This window comes from Helianthus annuus, chromosome 11 (assembly GCF_002127325.2).
Source record: "Helianthus annuus cultivar XRQ/B chromosome 11, HanXRQr2.0-SUNRISE, whole genome shotgun sequence".
In the NCBI taxonomy this organism is placed as follows: Eukaryota; Viridiplantae; Streptophyta; class Magnoliopsida; order Asterales; family Asteraceae; genus Helianthus; species Helianthus annuus.
This window is the reverse complement of record NC_035443.2, coordinates 149,913,418-149,941,207: the sequence shown is the minus strand read 5'-3', so window position 1 is coordinate 149,941,207 and position 27,790 is coordinate 149,913,418. Positions and strand designations below refer to the sequence as shown.

The 27,790-nt window shown below is 37.5% G+C and overlaps 1 long non-coding RNA gene across 1 annotated transcript; it reads right to left on the bottom strand.

Annotated features, from left to right (window-relative positions):
- Positions 1 to 21,422: 21,422 nt before the first annotated feature.
- Positions 21,423 to 22,130, bottom strand: LOC118483701. The gene is made up of 2 exons (XR_004871113.1): positions 21,743 to 22,130; positions 21,423 to 21,648 (listed from the first exon to the last, which is right to left on the bottom strand). It is a non-coding gene; the product is annotated as an uncharacterized LOC118483701 (long non-coding RNA).
- Between the last annotated feature and the right edge of the window lie 5,660 nt (positions 22,131 to 27,790).

Sequence of the window (27,790 nt, the reverse complement as noted above, 5' to 3'; positions counted from 1 at the left end):
CAAAATGATCAGAATTTCTCGTGTATACAGTGAAGCTAAAAAGGCAAAAAGATGGGATGCGGATAGAGAGTGTTACCTTGATCCTGAAGGAAACATTGCTATTGATCCAAAGACTCTTAGTCTTGAAGCTTTTGCTAAAGAATTTGCTGAACTTGAAGAGTCTCAACAGAGAAAATGGTGGGGAGGTGGTGAAGAGAAAGAGAAAGAGAAAGAAAAAGAGCCGGAACAGAAGTCAAAGAAGATCGATGAAGGGATCATTGATACGTCACAGGAATTGACAGCTGAAAATTTCGGAAAGATGGCTGACAAGGTGCTGGCTGCTAAGGAACTTGAGGTAGACTCTAAGTCTGTATCTGAGTCTAAAAGCCAGGTCAGTTCAAATGCGTCGTCAAGTAAGTCAGGTAAGAAAGTCAAAGGTGACAGTGACTGCAAACATTGCATGAAAAACTACAAAGTTTGTAGTATACAAGCTTACCTCAATGATACGAAGGTTAATGATCTGACAAAAAGAGTCAGAAAGGTTGAAGATCAGATTCTTGATCGTGAAAAAATGCTCAAATTTTCAAATGATCAAGTTAAAAAGTTAACTGAGAAAATTGACAATGATAAAATTGAAGAAGAAAGAATTAGGAAACAAAATGAGAAACTAATTCATGAAAATCGTCAACTCTTAGAAAATTTTAACAAGCTAAAACAAACAATTCAAGATTCCGATGAACGAAACAGTAAAACAAGAAAAGAAAATGATCATTTAACTGGAGTTCTTAGACACAAAGAAGAAAAAATCAACAAGCAACTGGATGAGATTGCTAAGTTGAAGCTTCAATTTGAAGAAGCTAAGATTGAAAATGAGCGCATCAATCTGAAATTAACCAGTTACAACTCTGCAAGCTTTGTTTTACAACACATTATTCCCAAACCCATTGGGAAAAACAAAGCAGGCGAAGATGTATACTCGGATGGAACAGGGGTGGGTATCATCAAGTTCCACCGCCGGTGCTCAACAATTTCTCAAAGAAAAAGTCCGGGTGGGTTAATGACGATGAGGATGTTAATGAGATAAAACTTCCAGAGTCAATTGATGTTACATTTTCTTCATCTGATGATAGTGTTCAATCTGAGATTGTGAAAGGCATAACTGAAAGTGTTTTGAAGCCTGAAAATGATTCAATTGAAGATGAAGAGTGTTTTCTGAACAATTATATTCCGAAACCAAAATCCCAACACAACTTAAATGAAGAACCTACTCTTGTCATGTACAAGATGTCGGGATCGGATAAGTTGTATTCGGATTCTGAGTTTCCTCTGGAGAATCTTAATGTGAACAAATTGACAAATGTTTTCAAACTGGTTGAAATTGAGTTGTCTGAAGTGGAAGGTTTGAATCAGACAAAGAGGCAAATAAATTTCGAAAAAGATAAAGCTTACTGTAAAAAACCTGTTGTTCCACCGCGTTTTTGTGACACCTGTGTCACCACCACCATCAAACAAATACCAAGCCAATGAAATATTGTATTTCATACTTGGGATCTGTATAAATATGTGTATCTTTTGCACGTATCAATTCTTGTTCGATTTCGGGCTTTAAATCGCTTTCTGGAACAGTGAAATAGGCTTAACATACCTTAAATAACCATTACATAACTTAGAAATAAGTTTTGGATGGTTTGGTATGCCGAAATCAAGTTTATTCGCTTACAGGGACTAAATTCGACAAAATGCGAAAGTATGTCAATTTGTACTGTAACAGACCTTCCGGAACTTGATCATAAGTTAAGTATGCCCTAAATATTCTTTACATAGCTTAGAAATAGGCTTTGAGGTGTTTGGTGCGCAAAAATAAACTTTATGCTCATTCAGGGACTAAAAGCGTCAAAAAGTGCATAAGTTTGCATTTTTCGCGCATATTTTACGTTCTGAATACTTCCAGACTTCCAAAAATTTATGTAAGCATTAAAATATTTTATTTTAGTGTTTGGTATGATAAATTCCATTCGTCGCTTAATTTGGATCGTTTTTGCGTTCGTTACGACTCCCGTCGTAATTAAGCGAATAACGCAACCGTACGACCAAACGAACCGACATCCATGATGTATTTGAGCATATTTTAAGTTCCCTATCTTTAATATCATTTTAGAGCCTTGAAATGAGGTTAAAGGGGTTTAAAAGTGCCAAAAAATCAAGTTTTACAAGTGTAGGGACCATTTTTGAAATTTCTGGCAGATTCAATGAACCTAGTCCATTTTGAAGTGTTAATGGTTTTCACCCATGGTTTTGCAAAACCATGGGATGGTATTCAATGAACATAGTCCACATTAGGGGCTCCTATGGTTTTTGAAAACCATGTGCCCACATGTAAGGTCTAGATCAAATCACGTTTTTCGACGAACGATCTTAACGGTTCAAGGAAATCTATAAATACCCCTCACCCATTTCATTCTTCCTCACATTTGAATCTGATTCTACACTCTCTAAGTGGAAGTATATGCTTCCTACCTGAGAGTGAATCGGGTTCGAATCTTGCGGGGACCTTCTGTAAGTATTCTTTCGCGTTTTTCGTTCGTTTTAGCGTTAAAGTCAAACTGCGTTTGACTTTCTGTATTAACCAGTTTATGGTCAATGCGAAGTTAGTTTGAACTTCATAACGTGAGCGTAATCACGATGGTCATAGTCCCCAGTGACTATACCTACTGATAACCACGTTATCTAGTCTCTGTGACGAGTCGCAGTTTCGGCCAAAATGCGTTTTCTCGCGTATTTTGTAACCAAACTACTCTAGGTTATTAAAACCATTTGTTTTAATACCAAACTTGTTTTCTAACTCTACTAAACATGTTCTAGCATGTTTAGCTCGTCGCTTTTAGATTTGTGCTTGTTTAGGGTCGTAAAGGTAAGCGATCTAATCAATCGCTTATGCTTACGAACCCGACCCATTGGTCGATCTTTAGGATCCGACCAAACACATTAGGTGACCATAGTTGTATAGGGAATAACCTTCCGAGGTTATACCTTATGGTCACGACGTTTAGTTAGTTATATGATAGGTAGTTTATATGCCTTAGGTAAATTACCAAAATGCCCTTTTTACGCATAAATTCATTTTAAGTCTATGTAACAAAATTTTTGACATCTAAATTGATTTAACAACAATATTAAACATGTTAAGGCATATCTTGCTTGTCATAGGACTAGTTAGGCATTCCAAACGCGTTTTACGCAAACGACGCGTTAAAGTGGCGTAAGCTACCTAAACGGGTCGTAATGGGTCAAAAGCACTTAGGATAGGTTTCGTTTTAGTACGTAGGCTTTGTTAAACCATATTACATAAGTTCCCATACTTATTTGGTTTACAAACCCTTGTACTACCCGATCCTCCGATAGGTCCGTTTATTAATGTAGATACCTATATAGGTGTCGTTTGATTCCGTGATCTTCTAGCTTTGCTTGGTGGTTATCCTACGACTTCTAAGCACCCTCAAGTGAGTACATAGACCCCTCTTTTACTGTTTTTCAAACATTTTGGGGTGAAACACATGTGCCTACTTGTTACTTTCATGATTTCATGCTTTTATATGATATACTTGCTATGTTCATTAGTACACTATTAGTACATGATTTCATTATGTTTTTGCTATGTATGCCCATTGTGTGCATACTTAGTACATCGTTTTACATAACATTTCATGCTATGTATGTTCATCATACTTAGTACATTTTACATCACATGCTATGTATGCCCATTGTGTGCATACTTAGTACATCGTTTTACATAACATTTCATGCTATGTATGTTCATCATACTTAGTACATCGTTTTACAAGACATCTTATACTTGGTATCATGCTATGTATGTCCATCCGTCGCATACTTAGTACATTGTTTGTGCATTCTTACCTATGTTTTGGTTGTTACATATTTCACTTGCCATACATGACATTTTGTTTACACAATACTTGATTGACATTTGACAACGGTTTAGACATGGGCAATTTACATTGGTGGTTTATGTGGGTAAGTGATTTGAGTAACGAGACGTGTGTAATGTGATACAAGCATGGTGGATACGCCGCTGGTACTTCCTATATATAAGTGCTTGTATTATATTACATGGCGTAGCGTTATTTAAATCATTCATTTGGATTTATACATTTTTACACAAATAACATATTTTTCACAAGACATTGTTTTACAAAACAGTTTGTTTTATACAAACTCATTTTTACTTGGTTATTCATTTAACCTTACATCATTCTTTTAACTATACATATCTATCATCGATTTTCAAATGTTTTATAAAAGCAAACACTTAAACTGGATTCATGACAAGTTTTTGGTTAAACATTTTCTTAAACCTAAGTCATGGATCCTATTTTTCATAAAACCTATGTAGTCGCCGGCATTTTTATGCTGACGTATTTTCACATGTGTTTCAGGTACAATAGTTGATGATATTTGATGATGATATTGATGCATGCTCACATAGGATTGGACGAGACCTTAGTGACATTAAAAGATGCAAGACTAGTTAATTTTTGTTATGTTTCTTTATTGTTAAGACATTGTAACTCATTTAATTCAATAAAACGAAATTTGTTTAATCCATGGTTGTGAAACAATGATTCTGTTACAACACTCCCTGACGTTTCCGCCACGTTTTGTTGTTTTACGTGGTCGGGGTGTGACAGTTTTTATAACAACAATCGAAACAGATGGTCGGGTGGTTATCAGGGTGGTAAGAATTATCAAAGGAAGAATGTTCAAAACAGAAGGTTTGCTGAGAAGAAAGTGTTTGTGTCAAGTTCGAGTTCACTCTCTCATGAAGAATCAAAGATTTTTTCGAAATCAAATGAAGAGTTCTTTGAGAAGAAAGCTTCACAACCTCAGTCCGAGGGCACAAGTCGGGTAGTAGACACCCGAACATGCTTCAAATGTAATCAAGTTGGACATATTGCACGAAAGTGTACCAATTTGAAGCCTAAGACTGAAGTTGTGATGAATCAAAGAAAGAAAGATGATGTGAAGGGCAAAAGACCATTGTTTGTTGAGAAAAAAGTTTTGAAAAAAGAAAACATCAAAGTTAAAATTGAACCTACTAAAAAAGTGGTAACTAAAAATGACAAGTTTTACAAGCGGGTTGCGTCACCTCAACAAACATGGAAGTCGAAAGTAGTTGAGAAGGAATCAATTGTTCCAAAACCAAAGGTTTCTGAGATGGAAAAACAATCATCTTCTACCACACCGGTAAAGATGAATGTTCCTTTGGATTACTATGTGAAACTTGAGAAAGAAAAGAAAATTTCTGAAAAGAAAGATGTTCAAAAGAAAGACCAACCATCTGGTCAACCTCAAAAAGATGAGTTTTTCCTATTTAAAAAGGTTGAGGTTGGGTCTCAAGAAAGCCTAAAAATGAATGAAAAAAATTTTCCGCAACTTTACACTACAAAATCTCACATCAAAATTGAACTACCTGAGTCAAAAGAGGCTTGGGTAGCATCCAAATCTAACTAAATGTTTGTGGTATGTGCAGGAGCTTCCGAGATCCGTTTCAAGATGGATTATGGATAGTGGAGCTTCTCGGCACATGACAGGGAAGACAGCATTGTTGTACGATGTTAGGAATTTTGTTGGTGCATCCAGTGTCTGTTAACTTCGTCTTAATTGAGTCTTATGTCTAGATAGGATAAATCAGTGCGCAGAATTCTAGAAAACTATGAAATTACATGTTAATGTATGTGATTCTGCTTGAAAGTGTCATTGGACATTTCAAGCGAAATCAGTAATACTTGTAATTCCGCTCGAACCCTAATGAAGAGGTTCCGCTTGAAATGGTTAAAGCGGAATCAGGGTCTGCTTGAGTGTGTTTCAAGCGGGATCACCCACTCTATAAATAGGTGAGAGGTAGATTCATTTGGAGCGGAATCAGGTGAATGTTTCTGAGCCGAGGTGCTACCGAATTGTAATCAGAACGTGTAAAAGCTCAGGATTAATCAGTAAAGTAAAGGATTGAAAGGAAACAAGCTGTTTGACATTGTTTGCATTGATTCCGCCTTTGTAAATGATGATGAACTACTCAACTTGACTGTTTAGGGTCACGTAACCGGTCCAACAAGTGGTATCAGAGCTCAGGACGAGGAGTTCATACCAATTCAGCTTGATTTCACCGGATTCTCTTACTTCTACACCTTCTTTTCTGATTTGAACAAGTTTTAACGGTTGAAATAGCCTAATTTTCACATATATCACGAAAAACATAGTTTTAACAAATCCTACAAAGAATCAGATCAAAATTCGAATTAAAACTGGTAAAAATGGCCCAAAAACCATATTCCGCTTGAACGAACATATTACATATTCCGCTTGAAATTGCTGGTATTTCGCTTGAAATTACATATTCCGCTTGAAAAATCTAATTTCGCTTGAAAGTACAGTCTGATTTCGCTTGAAATCAGATCTCGCTTGAAACTGTTGTCTAATTTCGCTTGAACTGAAATTTCGCTTGAAATTTCAAGAGAAATAAGAGATTTCGCTTCAAAAGTCTTATTCCGCTTTAAAAGCTGATTCCGCTTGAGAAGCTATTTCGCTTGAAATAGTGATTTCGCTTGAAGTGGTTGTTTTTCAAAACCAAAAATTTTCTAAGTGTTTGTTGATTGTTTCAGGTACTTGGAAATGGATGATCTGTTCATGAATCCTTTCTTTGATGTATTTGCTTATACTAGCGGTTCGGGAGATGGCACAATGAACAACACGAATGAAACTACACCAACCCCGAATGCAAAGAAGATTCTTTCTGATGCGATGAGCATGGAAAGTGCCTATGGTACATACAACAAGCCTCCTAAACTGATGGCGATCGAAGATTATAATCGATGGGCTACCAGATTTGAGGAGTGGCTTAAAGCATTCGCATATCAGAGCTGGAAAAGTTTAAAGAATGGTTTCAGTTTGAAAGATTGTGTTGGTGAAAATATGACTGATACAGATGATGTTGAAAGATACGTTGCTGAATAGAAATGCATAGCGTTGATTCATCAGTCAGTCAGAGATGATATAATTTCATTGATCGAATATGAGAATTCAAAAGATCTTCGGGAAAAGTTGAAAGTTAAGTGCATAGGTAGTGCTGAGATTGTAAAAAACAAAAATAAACTGTTGCGTAAAGAGTTTAATTTATTTGGTTGTATGAAGAATGAATCTGTTTGTAAAATGAACGAGAGATTTGGGCATGGAAGATGGAGTTGGCTAGACATAGTATCACTTATACTCAAGAGGAGTTAGTCGACAAATTGTTCGATTCGTTGCCGAATGATCAAGATTGGCAATACTTTGCCATAATGTTGAAGAACACCATCAAGCCGCCAGAAGTGTTGACTGTGGATTTGCTGATCGAAAGACTAGAAAGCCACGAGTTGGAGATAAAGAAATCGAAAGTCAACAACACAGCTCATCAGCTAAATGTAGAGTTGTACTACAGAGGAAATCTACCAAAGACTGGGTCTCCAAGAACAGCGTTTTCTACAGAAAGTTCAAATACTGTGAATCATGAAACACCTCACAGTGGTTTCCACAGTGGATCTTCTACAACACCTTCAAGCCAATCTGAATTTTTAGAACTTATTTCAATGCAACATCACTGTAGATTTGAAGAATGGTCAAAATTTGAGCGAAGAATCTGCAAAGCAGCAGATGGTTTTCTTAGCATCTGTGCTTGAATCGTATGAAAGCCTTGTGGCAGGCAAGATAGGCAACACCAACCTAACAAAGGAAGACTACGATCAGATAGATCCTGAAGAGATGGAACTGATCGATATCAGGTGGTGTATGGCCAGTGCAGTTCGAAGGGCACAACGTTTCATGGAGATTACAGGAAGAAAGTCTATTGGTGGACCTTCTACCAAGTTAGGCTTTGACAAATCAAAAGTGACCTGTTTCAAGTGTAAGCAGAAAGGTCATTTTAAAAGAGAGTGCCAAAATGCTTATGCTGATGATTCTGAAAATCTGTTCAGAGAAGATTACTACAAGAAGGCAATTTATCATCAAAACAAGGCTGAACCCCCCAGGATGAAGCGGGTTGAAGACAAAGAAAAATCCAGAGCTCTTGCCGTCATTCATGACGATGAAGGTTTTGACTAGAGCGAGCTGCTACCTGAGGAAGACGTAGTAGGTTATGCGTTTGCAGCAAAAACAGAAATGAAACCTTACAAAGACACAAGAACAGCAGCAGAAAAAGCACATGAAAGACGACAAAAAGCTGAATGGAAAATGTTGAGATTATCTCGTATATTCAGTGAAGCTAGAAAGGCGAAAAGATGGGATGCGGATAGAGAGTGTTACCTTGATCCAGAAGGAAACATTGCTATAGATGCAAAGACTCTTAGTTTTGAAGCTTTAGTTGATGAATTTGCTGAACAAGAAGAGGCTCAACAGAGAGAATGGTGGGGAGGTGGTGAAGAAAAAGAGAAAGAGAAAGAAAAAGAGTCGGAACAGAAACCAAAGAAGATTGACGAAGGGATCATTGATACGACACAGAAGATGACAGCTGAAAACTTTGGAAAGATGGCTGACAAGGTGCTAGCTGCTAAGGCACTTGAGGTAGACTCTAAGTCTGTATCTGAGTCTAAAAGCCAGGTCAGTTCAAACGCGTCGTCAAGTGAGTCAGGTAAGAAAGTCAAAGGTGACAGTGACTGCAAACATTGCATGAAAAACTGCAAAGTTTGTAGTACACAAGATTACTTCAAAGATACGAAGGTTATTGATCTGACAAAAAGAGTCAGAAAGGTTGAAGATCAGATTCTTGATCGTGACAAAATGCTCAAATTTTCAAATGACCAAGTTAAAAAGTTGACTGAGAAAATTGACAATGATAAAATTGAAGTAGAAAGAATTAGGAAAGAAAATGAGAAACTAATTCATGAAAACCGTCAACTCTCAGAAAACTTTAACAAGTTAAAACAAACAATTCAAGATTCTGATGAACGAAATGGTAAAACAAAAAAAGAGAATGAGCATTTAACTGTTGTTCTCAGACACAAAGAAGAACAAATCAACAAGCAATTGGATGAGATTGCTAAGTTGAAGCTTCAATTTGAAGAAGCTAAGATTGAGAATGAGCGCATCAATCTGAAATTAACCAGTTACAACTCCGCAAGCTTTGTTTTGCAACACATTGTTCCCAAACCTATTGGGAAAAACAAAGCAGGCGAAGATGTATTCTCTGATGGTACAGGGGTGGGGTATCATCAAGTTCCACCACCAGTTTTGAACAATTATTCAAAGAAAAAATCAGGGTTGGTTAATGATGATGATGAAAATGAGGTGAAAATTCCAGACACGATAGATGTCACGTTCACTTCATCTTCCGATGAGGATAGTGTCCAAACTGATGTTGTAAAAAGTGTTGTTGAGAATGTTCTAAAATCTGAAAGTGACACTACTGAGGAAGATGAATGCTTCTTGGACAAGTACATTCCGAAACCAAAGTCCAAGAACAACTTAAATGAAGGATCAAATCTTGTCATGTACAAGATGTTGGGTTCCGATAAGTTGTTTTTGGATTCTGAGTTCCCACTGGAGAATGTAAATGTTGCTAAACTGACAAATGTGTTCAAATTGATTGAAGTTGATCTGTCAGAAGTGAACAGTTTAAATCAAACAAAAAGACAAAAAATTTTGAAAAAGATAAAGCTTACTACAAGAAGCCAGTTGTTCCACCACGTTTTTATAACAACAATCGAAACAAATGGTCGGGTGGATATCAGGGTGGTAAGACTTATCAGAAAAGGAATGTTCAAAACGGAAGGTTTGTTGAGAAGAAAGTGTTTGTGAACAGTTCAAGTTCATTGTCTGATGAAGAGTCAAAAATCTTTTCAAAATCAAACAAAGAGTTCTTTGAGAAGAAGGCCTCACAGCCTCAGTCCGAAGGCACAAGTCGAGTTGTTGACACTCGAACATGCTTCAAATGTAATCAAGTTGGACATATTGCACGAAAGTGTACCAACTTGAAGCCTAAGACTGACGATGTGAAGATTCAGATAAAGAAAGTTGATGGGAAAGGAAAAGTTCCATTGGTCGTTGAGAAAAAGGTTTTAAAAAATGAAAACATCAAAGTCAAAACTGAACCTGCTAAAAAGGTGGTAACTAAAAATGATAAATTTTATAAGCGGGTTGCATCAGCTCAACAAACATGGAAACCGAAAGTTGTTGATAAGAAATCAAATGTTCCAAAACCAAAGGTTTCTGAGACTGAAAAACAATCATCTTCTACCACACCGGTAAAGATGAATGTTCCTTTGGATTATTATGTGAAACTTGAGAAAGAAATGCAAAAATCTGAGAAGAAAGATGTTCAAAAGAAAGACCAACTATCTGGTCAACCTCAAAAAGATGAGTTTTTCTTATATAAAAAGGTTGAGGTTGGGTCTGAAGAAAGCTTAAAAATGAATGACAAAAATTTTCCGCCACTTTTCACTACAAATCTCACATCAAAGTTGAGTTACCTTAGTCAAAACAGGCTTGGGTAGCATCCAAATCTAACTAAGTGTTTGTGGTTTGTGCAGGAGCTTCCGAGATCCGTTTCACGATGGATTATGGATAGTGGAGCTTCTCGGCACATGACAGGGAAGACAGCTTTGCTGTACGATGTTAGAAATTTCAGTGGAGGTTATGTAGGTTTCGCAGGAAATCAAGGTGGTAGGATTATTGGTGAAGGAACGTTATCCAATTGGATTGTGACGTTTGAAAGAGTTAATTACATTGCTGAGCTGGAGAATAATCTGCTGAGTATCTCGCAGATTTGTGACAGGATGTATACCACTCATTTCACTAACAAAGAAAGTTTGATCTTGAAACCAGGATTTGTTATCCCTAAAGAATGGATTATCATGAGGGCACCAAGAGTCAATGATCTGTACGTGTTGGACATGAGTGTAGCTACTACAACCACGGGTCAGGCTCATTGTTTTGTGTCCAGAGCAACAGAGAAAGAATCGCGATTGTGGCATCGGAGAATGGGCCACATTCACCTACGAAAAATGAATCACCTGGTGCATAACGACTTAGTTTTGGGTGTTCATGTGAAAGGATTTCATCTGGAAGGGGAGTGCATTAGCTGTATCAAAGGCACGCAGAAGAAATAGTCACACCCTAAAAAGCAAGTCAATTCAGTATCAAGACCTCTGGAGAGACTTCACATGGATTTGTTTGGTCCTGTGAATGTCAAAAGTATTACAGGAGATTACTACTGTCTTGTGGTTACTGATGATTATTCCAGATTTTTGTGGGTATCGTTTTTGAAGTCGAAAGATGAAACATATGATAGTTTGATGGCGTTGTTCAAGAAAATTGAAAATTTGTACCAAAGGCGCATAAAAAGAATCAGAAGTGATAATGGTACTGAATTCAAGAACAACAAGATGGAAGAATTTTGTGATGAAAGAGGTATATTGCATGAGTTTAGTGCTCCGTACACTCCACAGCAGAATGGAGTCGCAGAACGCAAAAACAGGACACTAATCGAAACGGCTAGAACAATGCTTGCTGATTCAAAGCTTCCGATAAATTTTTGGGCAGAAGCTGTTTTCGCCGCATGCTATATGCTCAACAGAGTTCTCACAGTCAAGAAATTCAACAAAACGTGCTTTGAGTTGATCAATAACCGCAAACCTAATCTGAAGTATCTTGAACCGTTTGGGTCACCCTGTACTGTTCTAGAGCCTTTTGGAAAGTTTGGTCCAAAGAGTGTTGAGGGAATATTCATTGGTTATGCAAGTCCTTTACGACGTGTCTTCGTTCCAAGTGAAAAGCGGATTATTGAAGCTCCAAATGTTGAATGTCAAGGTAACACAATGCCGCCGCAGAATCCTGGAGATTCATGGCGTTATCATACGACACTTTGTGGGATTCGTTTGACGTGATGGAAGAACCAGAAGAAGAAGAAGATTTATTTGACGAGTTGGATATTCTGAGGGAGTATGAGTCATCGCAGGAAAGGTTCCTAGCTGAGTATTCTACACGACCATGCCAAACTTCGAATGACGATGAAGCCGGTCCAAGCAATGCTGGTGAACATGATGATGTCCAACAAAATGAAGTTGCTCATGATAATCAGACGGTTGAGAATGATAATCAAGAATCTGAGAATATGCCAGTATTTAATCGTGGAGATTCAGATTCTTAGGGGGAGCAAATTCAGATTTCAAGTCAAACAGATCCTGTTAGTGAACAAGGTGCAAATCAGAATGTTACTAATCTGGAAGGCGATGTAGATGTTCCGAGCGAAGTGATGCCAAGAACTCTTTCATACCATCCAGAGGAGCTAATCATTGGAGAATTGCAATTAGGCGTTCGGACTAGACGTCAAACTGACCAAGGGCTTACTTTTTTTATTCTACAGTAGCACCTTTACAAACTGAATTTTCATTAAGTTGTTTTATTTCACAGATCGAACCGCGAACTTACAAAGAGGCGCTAACTGAAGATTCTTGGGTCAATGCGATGCAAGAAGAGTTGAGTCAGTTTGAAAAGTTGGGAGTGTGGAAGTTAGTAGACTTGCCTGATGGTCACAGGAAGATCAACACAAAATGGGTTTTTAAGTGTAAGAGAAATGATCGAGGAGTTGTTGTGCGAAACAAAGCTCGGCTCGTTGTCCAGGGCTTTAGTCAACAGGAGGGGATTGATTTTACTGAAGTGTACGCTCCTGTAGCGCGACTAGAAGCAATCAGAATTTTCCTGGCATTTGCAACTTGGAAAAACTTCAAAGTATATCAGCTAGATGTGAAATCGGCGTTTCTTTATGGGAAGGTTAAAGAGGAGGTATATGTCGGACAGCCACCGGGCTTTACCGAGCCAATCCACAAAAACAAGGTTTATTTGCTGGACAAAGCATGGAAAAGTGGATGCCACTCTCTTCACCAAAGAGGTCGATGGACATCTTCTGATAGTGCAAATATACATGGTTGACATAATATTTGGGTCAACGAATGAGAATATGTGCAAAGATTTTGAACAAGTGATGAAGCAAAAATTCGAAATGTCATCAATGGGGGAGATTTTGGGACTTCAAGTTGAACAACTACCTGAGGGAATTTTCATTCACCAGATGAAGTACGTTCATGATATTCTAGAGAAATTTGGAATGTCAGGTTCTACTCCAGCTGCTACCCCATTAGCAACAAATCATGGGATACACCCAGATCTCACCGGAGATAGGGCAGATGAGACGTTTTATCGTTCCATGATCGGTTCATTGATGAACTTAACTGCTTCAAGGCCCGATATCATGTACCTAACGTGCCTCACAGCAAGATTTCAATCTAACCCGAGAGCTTCGCATATGATTATTGTGAAGAAGATATTACGCTACTTGAAGGGAACTCCATCATTGGGGTTGTGGTATCCTAAAAAAGGCGATTTTACGCTCGAAGGGTATTCCGACTCAGATTTCGGATGCTGCAAAGTCCATGCAAAATCAACAACAGCAGGATGTCAGTTCTTTGGACCTCGCTTGGTCACCTGGCAGTGTAAGAAGCAAACTTCTGTGGCTTTATCCACACGTGAAGCGGAGTACGTATCTGCTAGCAGTTGCTGCTCTCAGATCTTGTGGATCCAGCAACAGATGCGCAACTACGGTTTGCAGTTTCTTAACACACCTCTCTTTGTTGATAATGAGGCCGCTATAAATATAACAAAAAATCTAGTACATCACGCTAAAACTAAACATATAGAAATTCGACATCACTTCATCCGAGATTGCTTCGAGAAGAAGTTGATACGAATTGAGAAAATCCACAGTGACGAACAGAAAGCTGATTTACATACCAAAGCTTTTGATAAAACTCGGTTTAAATATCTTTCAAAACTAAACGGTATGATGCTTTTCTCGGTGTCGGATGGAATTATTGGCGTTGATGAAGGTATTGTTGTAGATGAATATGAGAAACAATCTGCAATGGTTTGTCGATTTTTTTACTTGTTTTGGTATTTAGGGGGAGTAAATATTTTTTTAGAAAATACAAAAACAGTAAAAAATTCAAAAATCCAAAAACATGATAAAATTTCAAAATCCAAAAACAATAGAAAATTAAAAAAGAGCTTGTGTAAAAAGGGAAAATGATAGTACATTGGCTTGACAGTTACGGTACGCTAAAGATTTGTAAAGTTTAAAAGAGTTATACAGTCTCGCTGATGATGTGTCGATAGGTTTTTACACAGTTAGTAGGTTTGTTCGGGATATAAACATAAAAAATTCAAACTTGCTTATTTTGTGGGGAACAGGAACACTACTTGGATATATAGGTAACCCCTGAAATCTTGTTTGAAAGGTCCCTCTTTCTGAAATACTAGGTCTTTATACTCAGTGATATCTGGGGTATTATTCCGGGACTTCTGCTGAATGGAAGTTCTGACCTAGTCCCCGAATAATACTTTTCGCATTGCTTGAAATATAGCACCACCCTCAGGATAAAAAACGATGAACCATTTCAAAATGATAATCGTGTGCTTTTGAAACAAAAGATCCTCTAAAGGGGACACACCTAAAGTCGAACCGTCATCTCTCTGTTGAACGGAAGTTCTGACCTGAGCTCTCACGGTTTCGCATCTAACCCCTTACAGATATCATCTGTGGTATACTCACATGTAAGACTGAATATTGGGATCTGGATACAGGAGTATATTCAAGAGGTGGGACACATGAATCAGTTTAAGTTCTTAATACACCTAATTCGTATCCTGAACAGATTGAAAATTGTGTGAGAATTTAAATGGATCAGTATATCGACAATCTAAGTGAATTGTTTAATTCTGAGTATGAAATTAAAGCTTAACGGTACTAGTGACTTGTCTGATAGCTGATATGATTCCCTAACACGCTTCCCAAAAATATGTTTGTAAATATTTCATTACATTCTGCATTTAAGTTTCTGTATTTCATTGCTAGTTTAGAAACTTTTTTGAAAATCCAAAAAGATTTTTCATTTCTGCTTTATTTTCCGACAAACCAAAGTGGAAAGTTGATCGTTAGATTCTCAAAGATTGAAGCAGATGCAGGAAGTTTCTGGACTGGAGGATAAGGAGAGCTTATCTTGATAAAATTTGATTGTTGAAAAGGCAAAAACAAGTTCATTAACTTGATACTTGTTATTTTTAGAAAAAGTTTGAAAATTCTTGAACAAAAATCAGTTTGTTTTGTCACCAGATCAACCAAGGTCATTAAGTTGGACTTGGTAGATTAATTGAGTAATCAGGGTCATTAACTTGGACCTGAATACTTAAGTGGATTTCTAAAACTGATGAAAAATTGGAAATTTTGAAGTTTGGATAGATTGTAATGTTATATGTTTGAGAAACAGGTTTAAACATCCCCATGGCATCAAAATGTTAAAGTTTGAACCAGATTACGACCTTAGAACCCAGCTTATCGAGAGAGGGAGTCTATGAAAGGGGGAGTCAGAATTCTGGATCAACACTCAAAGGGGAGCTTAAAGTTTAAAGTTTGAAGATTTGAAGAGAGGTTTTACAAGAAAGACAAATTGGAAAGAGACAAAGACTGAAGACTCGACGCCGAAGACTTCATCAACATCCAAGGGGGAGTCTGTTGATGCATCAAGTGTCTGTTAACTTCGTCTTAATCGAGTCTTATGTCTAGATAGGATAGATCAGTGCACAGAACTCAAGAAAAGTGTGAAATTACATGTTAATGTATGTGATTCTGCTTGAAAGTGTCATTGGACATTTCAAGCGAAATCAGTAATACTTGTAACTCCGCTCGAAACCTAATGAAGAGGTTCCGCTTGAAATGGTTAAAGCGGAATCAGGGTCCGCTTGAGTGTGTTTCAAGCGGAATCACCCACTCTATAAATAGGTGAGAGGTAGATTCATTTGGAGCGGAATCTGGTGACTGTTTCTGAGCTGAGGTGCTGCCGAATTGTAATCAGAACGTGTAAAAGCTCAGGATTAATCAGTAAAGTAAAGGATTGAAAGGAAACAAGCTGTTTGACATTGTTTGCATTGATTCTGCCTTTGTAAATGATGATGAACTACTCAACTTGACTGTTTAGGGTCCCGTAACCGGTCCAACAAATTTCAATGGAGGTTATGTAGGATTCGAAGGAAATCAAGGTGGTAGGTTTATTGGTGAAGGAACATTATCCAATGGGATTGTGACGTTTGAAAGAGATAATTACATTGCTGAGCTGGAAAATAATTTGCTGAGTATCTCGCAGATTTGTGACAGGATGTATACCACTCACTTTACTGACAAAGAATGTTTGATCTTGAAGCCAGGATTTGTTATCCCTGAAGAATGGATTATTATGAGGGCACCAAGAGTCAATGATCTGTACGTGTTGGACATGAGCGTAGCTACTACAACCACGGGCCAGGCTCATTGTTTTGTGTCTAGAGCAACGAAGAAAGAATCACAATTGTGGCATCGAAAGATGGGTCACATTCACCTACGAAAAATGAATCACCTGGTGCATAACGACTTAGTTACTGGTGTTCATGTGAAAGGTTTTCATCTAGAAGGGGAGTGCATTAGCTGCATCAAAGGCAAGCAGAAGAAAAAGTCACACCCTAAAAAGCAAGTCAATTCAGTCTCAAGCCCTCTGGAGAGACTTCACATGGATTTGTTTGGTCCTGTGAATGTCAAAAGGATTACAGGAGATCGTTACTGTCTTGTGGTTACTGATGACTATTCCAGATTTTCGTGGGCATCATTCTTGAAGTCGAAAGATGAAACTTTTGACAGTTTGATGGCGTTATTCAAGAAAGTTGAAAATTTGTACCAGAGACGTATAAAAAGAATCAGAAGTGATAATGGTACTGAATTCAAGAACAACAAGATGGAAGAATTTTGTGAAGAAAGAGGTATATTGCATGAGTTTAGTGCTCCGTACACTCCACAGCAGAATGGAGTCGCAGAACGCAAAAACAGGACACTAATCGAAACGGCTAGAACTATGCTTGCTGATTCAAAGCTTCCGATAAATTTTTGGGCAGAAGCTGTTTCCGCCGCATGCTATACGCTCAACAGAGTTCTCACTGTTAAGAAATTCAACAAAACATGCTTTGAGTTGCTCAATAACCGCAAACCTAATCTGAAGTATCTCGAACCATTTGGGTCACCCTGTACTGTTCTAGAGCCTTTTGGAAAGTTTGGTCCAAAGAGTGTTGAGGGAATATTCATTGGTTATGCAAGTCCTTTACGACGTGTCTTCTTTCCAAGTGAGAAGCGGATTATTGAAGCTCCAAATGTTGAATGTCAAACTAATACAATGCCGCCGCAGAATCCTGGAGATTCATGGCGTTATCATTACGACACTTCGTGGGATTCGCTTGACATGATGGAAGAACCAGAAGAAGAAGAAGATTTCTTTGACGAGTTGGATATTCTGAGAGAATATGAGTCATCGCAGGAAAAGTACCCAGCCGAGTATTCAAGGCGACCACGACAAACTTCAAATGACAATGAAGCAGGTCCAAGCAACGTTGGTGAACATGATGATGTCCAACTAAATGAAGTTGCTCATGATAATCAGACGGCACAGGATGATAATCAAGAATCTGAGAACATGCCAGTATTTGATCGTGGTGATTCAGATTCTGAGGGGGAGCAAATTCAGATTTCAGGTCAAACAAACCAAGTCAGTGAACAAGTTGCAAATCAGAATGTTACCAATCTAGAAGGTGATGTAGATGTTCCAAGCGAAGTGATGCCAAGAACTCTTTCATACCATCCAGAGGATTTGATCATAGGAGAATTGCAATCAGGCGTTCGCACAAGACGTCAAATTGACCAAAGGCTTACTTGTTTTTATTCTACAGTAGCACCTTTACAAACTGAATTTTCATTGAGTTGTTTTGTTTCGCAGATCGAACCGAGAACATACAAAGAGGCGCTAACTGAAGATTCTTGGGTCAATGCTATGAAAGAAGAGTTGAGTCAATTCGAGAAGTTAGGAGTATGGAAGTTAGTAGACTTGCATGATGGTTACAGGAAGATCAACACCAAATGGGTGTTCAAGTGTAAGAGAGATGATCGAGGAGTTGTTGTGCGAAACAAAGCTCGTCTCGTAGTCTAGGGCTTTAGTCAACAGGAGGGGATTGATTTTACAGAAGTTTTTGCTCATGTGGCTCGACTAGAAGCAATCAGAATCTTCCTGGCAGTTGCATCGTGGAAAAACTTCAAAGTATATCAGCTAGATGTGAAATCGGCGTTTCTCTATGGGAAGGTAAAAGAGGAGGTATATGTCGGACAGCCACCAGGCTTCTCCGATCCAATCCACAAAAACAAGGTTTATTTGCTGGATAAAGCGGTGTATGGTTTACACCAGGCCCCGAGAGCTTGGTACGAGACATTGTCTCAACACCTGCTAGCCAACAGCTTCGTTCGTGGAAAAGTGGATGCCACTCTCTTCACCAAAGAGGTCGACGGACATCTTCTGATTGTGCAGATATACGTAGACGACATAATATTTGGGTCAACAAATGAGAATTTGTGCAAAGATTTTGAACAAGTTATGAAGCAGAAATTCGAAATGTCATCGACGGGGGAGATGAAATTCTTCTTGGGACTTCAAGTTGATCAACTACCTGAGGGAATTTTCATTCATCAAACGAAGTACGTTCATGATATTCTAGAGAAATTTGGAATGTCAGGTTCTACTCCAGCATCAACCCCATTAGCGACGAATCATGGGATAAATCCAGATCTCACCGGAGACAGGGTAGATGAGACGCTTTATCGTTCCATGATCGGTTCATTGATGTACTTAACTGCTTCAAGACCCGATATCATGTACCCAACGTGCCTCGCAACAAGATTTCAATCTAACCCGAGAGCTTCGCACATGATTATTGTGAAGAGGATATTACGCTACCTGAAGGGAACTCCATCATTGGGGTTGTGGTATCCTAAAACAGGCGACTTTATGCTCGAAGGGTATTCTGACTCAGATTTCGGATGCTGCAAACTCAATGCAAAATCAACAACAGCAGGATGCCAGTTCTTTGGACCTCGTCTGGTCACCTGGCAGTGTAAGAAGCAAACTTCTGTGGCTCTATCCACATGTGAAGCGGAGTATGTATCTGCTAGCAGTTGCTGCTCTCAGATCTTGTGGATCCAGTAACAGATGCGCGGCTACGGTTTGCAATTTCTTAACACACCTATCTTTGTTGATAATGAGGCCGCAATAAATATTACAAAAAATCCAGTACATCACGCTAAAACTAAACACATGGAAATTCGACATCACTTCATCCGAGATTCCTTTGAGAAGAAGTTGATACGAATTGAGAAAATCCACACTGACGAACAGAAAGCTGATTTACATACCAAAGCTTTTGATACAACACGTTTTAAATATCTTTTAAAACTGAACGGTATGGTGCTTTTCTCGTTGTCGGATGGAATTATTGACGTTGATGAAGGTACTGTTGTAGATGACGATGAGAAACAATCTGCAATGGCTTCTCAATGTTTTACTTGTTTTGGTATGTAGGGGGAGTAAATATTTTTTCAGAAAATACAAAAACAGTAAAAAATTCAAAAAATCTAAAAACATGAGAAAATTTCAAAATCCAAAAACAATAGAATACTGAAAAAGAGCTTGTGTAAAAAGGGAAAATGAAAGTACATCGGCTTGACAGTTACAGTACGCTAAAGATTTGTAAAGTTTAAAAGAGTTAAACAGTCTCGCTGATGATGTGCCGATAGGTTTTTACACATTTAGTAGGTTTGTTCGGGATATAAACATAAAAAATTCAAACTTGCTTATTTCGTGGGAAACACTATTTGGATATATAGGTAACCCCTGAAATTTCGTTTGAAAGGTCCCTCTTTCTGAAATACTAGGTCTTTATACTCAGTGATATCTGGGGTATTATTCCGGGACTTCTACTGAATGGAAGTTCTTACCTAGTCCCCGAATAATACTTTCCGCAATGCTCGCCCTCAGCATAAAAAACGATGGAACATTGCAAAATGATAATCGTGTGCTGTTGTAAAAAAGATCCTCTAAAGGGGACACACCTAAAGTCGAACCGTCATCTCTCTGCTGAACGGAAGTTCTGACCTGAGCTCTCACGGTTTCGCATCTAACCCCTTACAGATATCATCTGTGGTATACTCACCTGTAAGATTGAATATTGGGATCTGGATACGGGAGTATATTCAAGAGGTGGGACACATGAATAAGTTTAAGTTCTTAATTCACCTAATTCGTATCCTGAATAGATTGAAAATTGTGTGAAAATTTAAGTGGATCAGCATATCGACAATCTAAGTGAATTGTTTAATTCTAAGTATGAAATTAAAGCTTAACGGTACTAGTGACTTGTCTGATAGCTGATATGATTCCCTAACACGCTCACCAAAAATATGTTTGTAAATAGTTTGCTTTCATTACATTCTGCATTTAAGTTTCTGTATTTCATTTCTAGTTTAGAAACTTTATTGAAAATCCAAAAAGATTTTATTTCTGATTTATTTTCTGACAAACCAAAGTGGAGAGTTGATCGTCAGATTCTCAAAGTTGAAGCAGATGCAGGAAGTTTCTGGACTGGAGGATGAGAAGAGCTTATCTTGTTAAAATCTGATTGATGAAAAGTCAAAAAAAAGTTCATTAACTTGATACTTGTAATTTTCAGAAAATGTTTGAAAATACTTGAACAAAAATCAGTTTGTTTTGTCACAAATCAACCAAGGTCATTAAATTAGACTTGGTAGATTAATTGAGTAATCAGGGTCATTAACTTGGAACTGAATACTTAAGTGGATTCCTAAAAACTGATAGATTATGAGATTTTTGTTGAAAGTCAATAGATTGTAATGTTATATGTTTGAGTAACAGGAATCCCCATGGTAATGGAAATATCAAAGTTTGAGCCAGAATTCAAGTCCCAGCTGATTGAGAAGGGGAGTCTTCGAAAGGGGGAGTCAGAATTCTGGATCAACACCCAAAGGGGAGTTTGTAGATTAAAGATTGAAGATTAAAGGATGCTTCTACAAGGTCAAGACAATTTGGAAAAAGATAAAGACTGAAGACTCGACGCCGAAGACTTCGTCAACATCCAAGGGGGAGTCTGTTGGTGCATTTAGTGTCTGTTAACTTCGTCTTAATCGAGTCTTGTGTCTAGAACTAGATAGATCAGGGCACGGAAATCTAGAAAGTGTGAATTTGATGAAATTCCGCTTGTAATGACACTAGGTCATTTCAAGAAAATCAGATTTGTTATAATTCCGCTTGAAGCTAACATAGTGATTTCGCTTGAACTGTTTGGAGCGAAATCAGGTTTCGCTTGGGGATGTTTCAAGCGGAATCACCATCAGTATAAATAGGTGATGTATTGAGTCATTTGGAGCGGAATCAGGTCATGTATTCTGAGCCGAGGTGCTGTCCGTTTGTCATTTGAACGTGTAAAAGCTCAGGAAATCAGTAATAGAAAAGAATTGAAAAGGAACAAGCTGTTTGACATTGTCTGCATTGATTCCGCCTTTGTAAATGATGATGAACTACTCATACTGTCTGTTTAGGGTCACCGGACGATCCAACAAAAATCGTCTCGTTCAGCGTACAAACCGCCCTCTTGATCCTCATACTCGTCTTCTTCGCCGTCGGATAGATTATACCTGCTTTTCTTACTATGTTTAACCTAGAAGATATATTATAAAGACACTAATCAGTATATATATGATCTATAAAATTCTAAAACAAATATGAAGTTTCACTCTCAAGAAAACAGTTACCCGCAATTCTCATTGAGATCGGAGAATGGCCTTATCAAACTCACCGAGATCCTCATTCTGCTCACCAATTCGTTTATCGACAAACACTAATGACTTGCCACTCCTCTCGTAATCTTTCAGCAACGTTTTCTTCCTCTGCAACATCACAAACAAAAAAAAGATTACATATTAAACAAAATACACACATATATATATAATCTTTCCATCATAACTTTGAATGCACCGACAATAGTCTGAATAAAGCCTGAAAAAAGGTGGGGTGGGTTGTGATGGGTAACGAATCAAAACGGATGCAAGTCAAACTGGATTTGGGTCAAAACAGGTTCTAACTAAAACTGGATAGGGTTAAAACAGGCAGCTTTAAATAAGTATCAAATTGGTTCAGGCCAAAACAGTTCTGACCAAAATGGGCTCAGGTTGATAATGAGTCGTTTTAGAAAAAGAAATGATCCCCCAATATGTTTTGGCAGTTAATGGCGATAGGTGGAGATGGCAGCAGTGGTGAAGGTGGTAGCAGCAGCGTCAGTAGGATGGCCACAACGGTGGCAGTGGTTGTGAATAGTGGTGTACAAAAAAAAGCCGGTTTGTAAGTTTGCACCAGTAGACTTCTTCGATTGAATCCGTTTCACCTCGGGTTCCGCATCAGCCCCACACGGTTTGTTAATAACCCTGCCGTAGAGTCCTTCATTTCCAGTGAACGACAATAGATGCAGGCTCGAAAACGCGATCCCCGATGAAGGCACAGGTCCCATGAGCTAATTATATGAAACATTGAACGCTTCGAGCGTACGACAGTTACCAAAAGCTGAAGGAATGGTACCAGTGAGCAGATTATGCGATAGATCAACTTCTGTTATCGACGGAAGCGATGAAATCTCCATCGGAATAACGCTTGAAATCGAATTATCTCGTATATAAGCGGACTTCGGTGAGGCAGAATGCAAGACCTAGAATACGCCGAAAACTACCGCCGCGGTGGGACATAGCCGCCGATCCAGCGAGATTATTCATCTATTTGCCGTCGATTCAATGGTAGTAGACAATTTTAGAAGGCGGAGAGACAATCGGTTGAACTATTGATTATAAACTCTCCTATTCCCTTTGTTGAGCCTAAAAAAATACTTTGAAAAACATGCAACCTAATCGAACCAGCCGGTCTTTCTTCTTTTCGAACCAGCCGATCTTTCTTCTTCGAATCAGTTTGATTATGATCCGTTTAGTAATTCTTTAAATCCAGGCGTACAGCATTAACATTCTACTTCGTTTGTTACAAAGCAAAAGCAACTCAGATCATCATGCTCAAAGAACAACAACAAAAACAAAAACAAATCTGAACCTTCTCCTTCTTTCTACGATTAACACTACCAAAAACTTGTGATTTAGATCTCATTCACCACAACACCAAATCGGAAAATATTATAGAACTTTAACAGATCTGCAATTTCGTTTTAGATCTGAAATACGCGAGTAGTCAAGATAAGTTTAAACTAATCATCTCAATCACATATTCACAGTTTTAGAAAGACTGGTGCACAGAATTTGGTGATGTCATATCAAATTAGCAATTTCTCATGCATATTAATTGCATTTGATCCGTACGTATGTATATATATCATTTAACATTGATTCGAAGACTGACCTGTAGATTCTTCAGGAAATCTGAAATGACCTTGCTGCGTTTATCCTGCCATGGAAAGAAACACGAATGAAGGCATATCTATTGATAAGACATCATTCGAGAATTGAAAAATGAAATTGTTACCTACCTTATGTGCCTCACTTGTTTCTGACTTTGAATCAAACATATAAATAAAGATATCAGTTGGTTGTTTAGGAACCGGGTCAACTTGTTCAGAAACCACAATAGCTTGACTTTCATCTTTCTTTGAACTCAACTCCTGGACCTCCCTGTTTACACACATTACCAAACTACCTAAATGAATACATTATCATTTTATTTGTATAATTAATAAACAAATTAATTACCTTTTCAGTTTTCCTAATTCCTCCTCATAATCCCTGTGAAGAGACAAAAAAAATTAAACCATCTATTAGACCTTCAAACTATTTTGAAAATGAACATTATATAATAATCTTTTGAATATAGTTAAGTTTTATCACCTTTTGATATTTGAAATTACTTCTTGTAGATTTCTGATTTCTTTTGCCACAATGGGATCCAGGACCGGAGAATCACCGGCCTTCCAACCAGGTGGTGGAATCCAGATAGGGTCCTTCACTCCAGCATCTTTCCTGATTTTAAGAAGATCTGCACTTTCAAGCTAGTATCCATTGCACCATCGGCATTGTGTGATCTCGCTTCAACTCGAAGCGCAGGCCTCGTAATTGGACTCTACATCATTGCTTTCTTCTCCTTCATTGATTCTAGAAGATTCAATTCAAGCGAAAAACATTTATCTCGGAATCACAATCTGAAATAGAAAGAACGATTCAACAAACGACATATAACAAAATGTTTTTTAAAAGATTAGGGTTACAGATTTAGAAAAACCCCCAAATCTAACTTTAGGGTTTATGAATGAATTTAAACGTGAAAGTTCTACTTAACATTTTTAAGAAAAATATACGCAATGAATGTGTGTTTATACCTGCAGAAAAGTAATGACAGAGATTATGGTAACTAAAAAAAGAAAATAACACCTCAGGAGTCGAATTCTCATAACGAACGTTTTTACTGATGAAATCTTTCCCATTAAATGGCAATTCTTCATCAAACCTTTCATCTCCTACAAATTCACAAATTAAAAACCTGTCCATAAATAGCTAAAAATCGTAATAATACAGTAAGAATACAAAAAACCTATCCATTAGCCTCTAATGATCCGACGTTGCTTCATCAGCAGTGGGCATTTCTCCATTTACCTTAGGGACATGCTGCATTACACCACATATGAACAATAATCCACCACCAAAATCATCAATGCATATATGTTGAACAGATTGGCCTTATTTTGTAAAAAAAATCAAGCCAAACTGATTCTGAGTATGTGTGTGAGTGTATTTGTCACCAAGCATGTGCATTTAAATACATATGCTTAAAAATAGTCTAAAGGTGTATTTTTTTTTTTTTTTTGTGAAGACATAATCACTAAGAAAGTGCAATTATCGGGAAAAACAACGAAAAATCTTACTAACAACTAAATGACGCCTAATCAATCACTTCATCTTCCAGACTAAATTAGCGCTTTAAAGGTTACCTGTATTCAGGTCAGGTCGGCGATGCTCGTTTATTGCAGTTCCTCCTACATCTTCTTCCGATTTCGCCTCAATCGACACCGGTAAATTAGGGTTTCCACTCTCAATCTCATTCTCTTCCTCTTCTTTCACAGCAGCTTCAATCTAACTCTTAAAAAACCCTACTAAGAAGCCCTAATAATATCATCGATGAATCATCGACTATCTTAACATTATTCTTAACACACAAACATACAATTAAATTAGAGGCATATGAACCTAAAAATTCAAGAAAATCAAAATAATGAATCAGAGATCGATGAATTACCAGATCGGAGCAGTCGTTCTTGATATTGAGCCGGTGAAACTGAATGTGACCACTCCGTGGAAGAGAGTCCGATTCAATGAAGAAGCAATAGATGAAACAAACGACCTAGAGGATTGATTGAGAGATGAATAGGCAAGGTGAAATACAGATTTAGATCTAGGGTTTTTATTTGAAATAGGATTTAGAAGGGAAGTAATTCATGTTTATGGAAACAAAAGATGCAATATAACGCAGTGTGAAAGGAGAATGAGCGTTCTCTTATTTTGCCGCTCAAATGAAAAGAATATGGATTCTAAGAATCACACGTGGCAATAAGATGTTTAAGATCATGCCATGTGGCATAAGTTGGTTTTGCTTTATTAGAAGTAGTAGATTCTCATCTTGTACGTTGTTTTCTTTATGTTCTCTCAATTATCAGTAATCAATAAAATCGTGCATTGCTTTCATTGAGTGTTCAGCTGTTTGTGAGTGTGTGAATTAGATAGCTCATACCAACATATATTAGTTATGATTAGTAATACTACTAATGTACAGAGATATGATGTATTGTGTCTAGATTGATTGTTGTGGGTATTCTATGTGTGTAGTCGAAAAGAGTATGATTTCATCCAAGAACTAAATGAGGAAAACAAATGGTAAGAAAATAGTATACCGAAACCAAGATCCGCATTTCCGGCTTGTGCTCCGAACGTCTCCGCTGGCAGTGCCTCCGATCTCCGGCGAGGAGGCAAGCGGTGCTTATTTGATTCTTTCCTTTATTTCCGAGTGATCAAGGTCGAGAGAGTGGGTTGGGTGCGTGTGATTTACCTTTGACAGAAGAACACATATATTTTGTTATTAAACTTTCGTTTTTTTTTTGGAAACCTTAGAATTTGAATGATCTCGTATGCGACTTTGGTTGAAATGGTGACTAGATTCATTGGACAAGTTTGTCGGATTCAAGAAATCAGGAAGTCAATCAAGAATGGAAATATAGCTATGTGATCGCTGTCAACAGTTGGCGGTAATTTTCAAAAGGGTTTTTCGCCATAATGTGTGTTTGAGGTTGTGGAGTGGTTTGATGTTTGCTGGTAAAGTCATGGACGCTGGCTGGACTCGGTTCGAGTCCCACGGTCCTCGGTTTCCTTTTTATTACAGATTTTATTATTACTTTCAATTCTTACACGAATGGTCCTTGTAGTTAAATTTCTAGAAATGGCAGCTTAACCCTTCAAATCTTAACTTTCATAAATTACATTACAAATCCTCATCTTATGTTTTTTAGTTATAAAGAACCTTTTTATAAGAAAAAAAAGAATATATATACACATATTTGATATATATATATATATATATATATATATATATATGATAAGCGTTTTTTCATTGAATTTTGTTTATATATTTATTTAGATATTTAGATATCTGTACATATATATACATGTATGTAAGTGTATTATACGATGACTTCGCCCGCAATGGTTATTATAGAAGAAAATAAAACTTGAAATTTTCAAAACGGGTCGGATTTTGAGAGCCCATTTTGACGGATGTTATATGTAATTCGTCAAAATCAAATTAGATTTTAAAATGAATTTAAAGGTCTTGAATTTGTTGAAAGCAAATTGTAGTGGCAGTAACTATGTAAGGATGCGAAGGCTAGTGGGAGCTAGACTGTGTTTGGAATTGATATATAGGAATATATGAAAGGACTTCGGTAAGAGCATGTAGTGACACATTGCTTAGTTCTACAGACGATACAATCAAGAGACATGTGCAATAAATATCACTTGAATTCACCGAGTTGGTCAAATCTTTATAAGATGAACGTATCTATTAAGATTCCTAATCTGACAAAACTGTCAGCATATCTGAAGTATCATAAAGAATATTCTTGAAAGATTAGTGAAAGACAACAGGCCCATATCAACATCTAAAAAGATGACAATATTGCAGGAAGCTTTGGCTTAAGGTAAATTGAATGATACAGTGTTATCTAGAAGTGTTAAATATCAAAGTAACATTTGATTGACAAAGGTGAAGTATGATAAGGAATTCTCATTTACTTCCGCTAAGATGACGTAGTCGAACATTGAAAGATGATCGCAACCAGAATTTACAAAGCGTTGCAAGTTATCATATTATAAACATGGTTTCATAAATACATGGATAAGTATAAATGAAAGGATACATTATCTAATGGGTGTGATAACGAATGATCATCAATTTGACCATCAAGAAAGTTTCTTGAATTTTAGGAATCATCGTAATGACTGTTACAATCTGGTTTCTTGTTATGTCAAGGAGAGGGAAGATCTGTATATGGAACACAACTTTTATTGAATTTTTTCATTAAATGGAATGCTTATATAACGACCATTACTCATGGAGTCTTGCAAGACTAATTTTAAGTGTATGGAAACGTATTCAAAGGTATCATATTCTATTGAGGGGCAGTAGTGTAGACATCATAGAGAATGAGTATCTGAGAGACAAATCACATCTTAACAATTATTTGATGTTCTCAACTAATGGTTCTATAAAGT